The following is a 6,285-nucleotide window of genomic DNA, read 5'->3' as shown; positions in this document are numbered from 1 at the left end:
GCTGATCGATGGCGCATTATACCAGTCAAGTCATCAATCTTATGGTCCAAAATTGATTCTCTTACCGCTCCAATCACTTCGCTCGACATTCCGGCTACTCTGCACGATGACGCTAACGCCGGACACTTGGGCTCCTAGAACACTTAAGGTAGTGTCCACACGCGTTTCTTCTACCCTGCCCTGTCTTCTACTGTCGCTTGATACGTCAATTGTGCTTCGTTTGTCGGCTGCAAAAACACTCTACGTAACCATCTTCTGGACCTATGACCCCGCTTGCCTGCCTTGATGCCCCTTTTTATACAGTCGGAATCGATTTTTTAGACCCCGACCTGCTACCTCCCGAGGATACCGTTGGATTGTAACTGCCGTGGCTCACCTAACGCGATATGCGGAAATGGCACTTGTCCGTACCGGCTCTGCTTCAGAGATCGCTTAATTCTTTATGCAGGCGCCCCTCGCGTTGTTTTAAGTGATCAGAAAAGACATTTCTGTCGAAAATTATCGCAGGCGTCCGAAAGGCCACGAGTACTGTCCGCAAGAAGAACTCAAGGTATAATCAAGAGACAAACGGTATCACCGAGTGCTTTCTTTCCACCCTATCTGTCATGCTGTCTATGTAGGTTCAACCTGAGCACAGCAATTGAGATACCATTTTGCCATTCGCAATGTTCGCCAATGATAATACCATTCAAAGCATCAACGGTTACTGTCCCTTCTTCCTTGTAATAGGCCGCCAAACGTCACTCATTCCCTACTCGAGTTTCTTGCTGCGTCCCCCGTGCTTCAAACTTGTTACTTAAAGAGGTTGTCGCCCGTGTGGACCACTGCCGTCACCAAGCCCATTTGCGAACTCAAGCTGGCCAACAAGACCAAAAGCACCGCTATGACGCTTCCCATTGAGAAGTTGGGTTACACACCGGTGACGAGATCTCGCTATGAACTCGTTCCCGCGTTCCCGGACGCTGCGAAAAATTTCTTCATCACTTCCTCGGACCGTACACCATTCTAGAAGAAACCTCTCCCGTTACTCCGCCTCCACGTACAGCCACAGCCATCGCAGTGAAATAATGCACGTTTCTCGTTTGAAACCTTTCGTTCGCCGTGTAAGGCCACAGAGGATAGCCGGGCGCCTCCCTTTACCAAGCCGGACGAAATTGTGTGAGGACTCATTCAGACACGCGGCTGCCTCACTTGGAGGGACGAACTAGTGTTAGGGCTAATCCCACCACAACAGCGCATTTCTATGCATTACCTGTAAATCGCCAGAAGCACGCACTGGCCTCAGCCAATACCTTATTGTCTAGATTATCATCATCATCGTGTAATTTTGTGTTCTTCGGCACCCGATCGCAGAATAAAATGCTGCCCCCTTCTTCCCCTTTCAATATATAAATATATAAAAATATATAAATAGCGAATAAGAAAATGGGAAATGAGGGTCTCGGTGAAATAGGACAGTTAATAAGGGTTGGCAGTCAAGAAAACCTCGGAAAGCAAAGGGGTTGTTGTGGTGGGTCACAGAAACAGATGAAGATTTTTTTTAGTCAGAAAGGAAGTGGTTAAAAAATGCCCGCCGAGTGGGATCTGAACCCACAACCTCCGTTATTCCGGCCTGGTGCGATAACCATTACGCTACCGGCGAAGGCTGTTGCCCCACCAGTTTCTCGGGTATTCATGTTAAGATATTTTTTTCCTGTTCTTGGGTGTGGTAGTTAGCGCCACTCGGACTACACGGGGTGATGGGGACCTTCTTTTTAATCCCCGGGTGGTTAATCGAGTGCCTACGACATGTCCAGAGTGATCGACCAGCGTTAAATCGTCTTAAGCTACCTTTGGCACCGAGACTGCTAAGACAGAGGCCCTCGCTAAGCATGTAGCGAATCAGAAAGTGGGACATGAGGGGCTCGGTGAAATAAGACAGTTACTAAAGGTTGGCAGTCAAGCAAACCTGGGAAAGCAAAGGGGAAGTTGTGGTGGGTCATAGAAACAGACGAAGATTTTTTTGAGTTAGAAAGAAATTGGTGAAAAAATGCCCGCCGGGTATTATATATATATGTGGCGAATCAGAATAGGAAATGAGGGGCTCGTTGAAAATGACACAGAAATAAAAGTTGGCAGCCAAGAAAACATGGGAAAGCAAAGGGGAGGGTGTTATAGGTCATTGAAACAGATCAAGAATTTGGAAAGAAAGAAAGTGGAGAAGAAATGCCCGCCAGGTGGGATCCGAACCCACGACCTCCAGAATACCGATGTGGTGCAATAACCACTACGCTACCGGCGGGGCGATTTTCCAATCCACTTTCTGGGGTATTTAGGTTTTAGGTATTTTTGTTTCCTGTACTTGGGTGTGGTAGCCAGCACCAATCGTACAACTCAGGGTAAAGGGGACCTTCTTTTTAACCCCCTGGCCGTGACTCGAGTGTCTACGACATGTCGAGAGTGGTCGACCACCGTTTAACCCTCTTAAGCTTCCTATGGCACCAAGACTGCCAGAACAGAGGCCCTCGCTATGTATGTGTCGAATCAGAATAGGAAATGAGGAGCTCGTTGAAAATGACACAGAAATAAGAGTTGGCAGCCAAGAAAATCTTGGAAAGCAAAGGGGAGGATTCCGAATCTGATTCGCTACATGCATAGCGAGGGCCTATGTTCTGGCAGTCTTGGTGCCATAGGAACCTTAAGAGGGTTCAACGCTGGTCGACCACTCTCGACATGTTGTAGACACTCAAGTCACGGCCCGGGGGTTAAAAAGAAGGCCCCTTTCGGTAGTCCGAGTGTCTATGGCTACCACCCGCATGCACAGGAAACAAAAATACCTAAAACCTTAATACCCCATAAAGTGGAGTGGAAAATCACCCCGCCGGTAGCGTAGTGGTTATCGCACCAGACCGGTATTCTGGAGGTCGTGGGTTCGGAACCCACCTGGCGGGCATTTTTTCTCCACTTTCTTATTTTCCAAATTGTTTATCTTGAGCTACTACATCTTCCCCTTTGCTTTCCGAGGTCTTCTTGACTGCCAATTCTTATTTCTGTCTTATTTTTAACGAGACCAATCATTTCCTATTCTGATTCGCTACATGCATAGCGAGGGCCTCTGTTCTGGCAGTCTTGGTGCCATAGGGAGCTTAAGAGGGTTCAACGCTGGTCGACCACTCTCGACATGTCGTAGACGCTCGAGTCACGGCCCGGGGGTTAAAAAGAAGGTCCCCTTCACCCCGCGTAGTCCGAGCGGCGCTGGCTACCACCCCAAGCGCAGGAAACAAAAACGCCTGAACATAAATACCCCAGAAAGTGGAGGCTAGAGTAGCCCCGCCGGTAGCGTAGTGGTCATCGCACCAGACCAGTATTCTGGAGGTCGTGGGTTCGGATCCCACCTGGCGGGCAATTTTTCTCCACTTTCCTATTTTCCAAATTCTTTATCTTGAGCTACTACATCCTCCCCTTTGCTTTCCGAGGTCTTCTTGACTGCCAATTCTTATTTCTGTCTTATTTTCAACGAGACCCTCTATTCCTATCCTGATTCGATATATATATATGTATATATATAGATATAAATAAATAAATATATATATAGATATAAATATATATATATATATAAATATATATATATATATATATATAGAGAGAGAGAGAGAGAAGGAGAGAGAGAGAGAGAGATTTCGTTGAGTTTTCCACCGGGCCAGAAGAAATGTTCCGGTAAAAGATAGGAACAACTTTGCGGTTAGCTTGTTTATTACCAATTAGTCGACCAGTTTCGCAAATGGAACTTCCATCGTAAGGGACAATCCCACAATGAACACAGAACCGTATTGCACACTGCAATAGGGTTCTGCACACTGCGAGAGAGTCTCTCTTCCTCTCCTTCTTCAAGGAGGGGAATACGCCAGAGAACTTAACAAATCCCGTAACAACACGGCACTTGCGGAGCTTGGTCCTGAGTGGGAGGGGGTAAAAACTAAGGGAGAAAAAAAAACGAGGAAAGGCAGTGGTTTAGTGAGAAAACGGCACGGGTGGGGGAAGGGAGTGGGATCAAAGTTTTCTATAGGCCCACTGCGGCTGGGATGAAAGAGAACTTACAAACAATATACAGACAGCGCATGTGCACAGATGGGAAGAGCGGGGCGGTGGTGTAGTAAATAAGGATGTGGGCTTGGCGCGGCATTTGTTTTGTGGGTTAACCTAGGACAGACCATTAAACGGAGAGGCATTGCTTTTACCAATAAACCGGTGATAATTCTACTTTGTTTGCCCTTTGAAGGGCCGCAACATGGCGACAGAGAAAGGCAGTAGCGTCAGCCAGCGCCGAGCCGCACAGCGGTCGCACCGCGCGGATGACAGGGATCATTTTACACAGGGACGCGGCGAGTTCGGAGAAGGCGACGAGTGCGTCGTCCGTCCTCAGCGGCAGCGTAGAGCAATGTAAAGGAACACATACGGCGCGACAAGCGTGAAGTTCAATGGAGGGCCGAGACAGAAAACCACTGAATTATGCCACCGCTGTGTCTTAACAGAACGCTACAATTTCAAGGTACGGCCAGACTTGCACTGCCGTACAACGTCACCTGCCTCTCTCTTCTTACTCTTCTTAGTTGTTCCAACATGGACAGCATTTATCGCACACCACGTCCAGTATGGGGCTTAGGCGGCTTTTTTGGGCGGTGCTCCCCCTCGGTATGCGCCCGTTGTCTGACCTATTGGTGCGTGGTCCTGAATAAATAAAAAAAACTTATATGATGAGGGAAGGGGGCGGAACAATGTGCATCCACGTCCTCTTATCAATCAACGTCCGTGATCCTCCGGAGGCACGACATGCTGCCTGCGCTCTCGTTGATACCATGAGTCAGCGTTTTGAACTTATAAATAATGTACGATTCCTTCTGTTCGCAGTCCCGTTTAGTGTGAAAACCGGTCTCTTGCAGAGTGACTTTATTTTGTCGAATGAATGTCCTGGGAGGCTGAAATGTCTTAAAATGGGCAAGTTCGGTTGTGTTTTAGCGTAAGAACCATGGTTGTAAGAACGGAAAGCTGTTCTGTTTTTTCGATGTACTGAATGCCACAGAGGTCATAGTGAAGCATGTAGATGACATTATGGCTGTCACAGTTAGGATGCGCATTTATTTTTATACGTAATCTGAGGAGCTGGCTTTAGCAGTAGTGGCGGTTGTCATGTGTGAACAGACCTTAAAGCCAGTTTTCTTGCATGGCTGGCATCCACGTTGAGTGCCCTCAATTGTAGTAGTCTTGGCTCTCAATAACATATCGTTCAGGTTTTTTCCGCCACGAGAAACAACTCCTGGGGGCTTTTGGAAAATTGTAGATAGAAGGCTGCTTTGTTGCAGTATATTAAAATGTCTCGAAAGAATGTTATTAGGTTAAGGCAAAGCAGATGAGTGGATGAGGAAATGTGTTTTCTGGCTTCCTTTATTCCTGGGATTTCCTCCATGTAGAATTTCCTCTCGATTTATGTTACGAGCTCTGTTGATGCAGTCATCGACCACTGCTGCTGGGTACTTTTGACGAATGAGGGCACTTTTTAGTTGTTGGTAATTGTGGTTCAAGTCGTTGTTGTCAGAGCACATTCTGCAATATCTGTGGGCCTGGGAATAGGAATGCTCATTTTGCTCTGCCATGGATGGTCACTTTCAAAGTGCAGATACTGCTGGCGATCTGTGGGTTTTGTATATAGGGCTTTGATCGTGGTCATGCCCTCTACCTGAATGGTGACGTCGAGAAAGTTCACCGATGTCCTTGAGACATTATGCGTAAAAGATATAAAAGGGTGGACCGCGTTGAAATCCGAAATGAACTTATGCAAGCTTGCCTCGTCATGCGGCCAGGCAAAAAAGATGTCATCCACGAATCGCTTGTATGTGAGCGGATGAATGGGTTGAGCTTCCAAGAAGGGTCCCTCGAGTGCCGCCATGAACAAGTTCGCGTAATTTGGTGCCATTTTTGTACCCATAGCTGTGCCGCTAATTGGAAGGTAATGTTTGTTTTCGAATTTGAAATAATTGTAACGAAGCCCAGGTCGAGTAAGGTAGTAAGGGCGTGCTCATTATACTCTAGTGCCATGTCAGCGTTTTGACATGCCTCCACGGTATACCTGATGCTGTCTGAATGGGGGATATTGGTGTAAAGCGATGAGACATTCATTGTAACCAGGAAGCTGCCAGGGGGGATTACCAGTCCAGTCATCTCTCTCAAAAAATGGTTTGTGTACTTGATTTAGGCTGGAATTGTCGGAACTGGGTTTTTCAAAATAAAATCAAGCTGGAAATTGATTCT

The 6,285-nt window shown here is 47.1% G+C and overlaps 1 non-coding gene across 1 annotated transcript; it reads left to right on the top strand.

Moving 5' to 3' along the window:
* The first annotated feature begins 3,309 nt into the window (after positions 1-3,309).
* Trnat-agu (transfer RNA threonine (anticodon AGU)) lies at positions 3,310-3,382 on the top strand. Its single transcript has one exon. It is a non-coding gene; the product is annotated as a tRNA-Thr (tRNA).
* The last annotated feature ends 2,903 nt before the right edge of the window (positions 3,383-6,285 follow it).

Source organism: Haemaphysalis longicornis, unplaced genomic scaffold, assembly GCF_048455015.1.
Source record: "Haemaphysalis longicornis isolate Haplotype H1 unplaced genomic scaffold, Haemaphysalis longicornis Haplotype H1 scaffold_6, whole genome shotgun sequence".
In the NCBI taxonomy this organism is placed as follows: domain Eukaryota; kingdom Metazoa; phylum Arthropoda; class Arachnida; order Ixodida; family Ixodidae; genus Haemaphysalis; species Haemaphysalis longicornis.
This window is presented reverse-complemented; position numbering and strand designations above follow the sequence as displayed.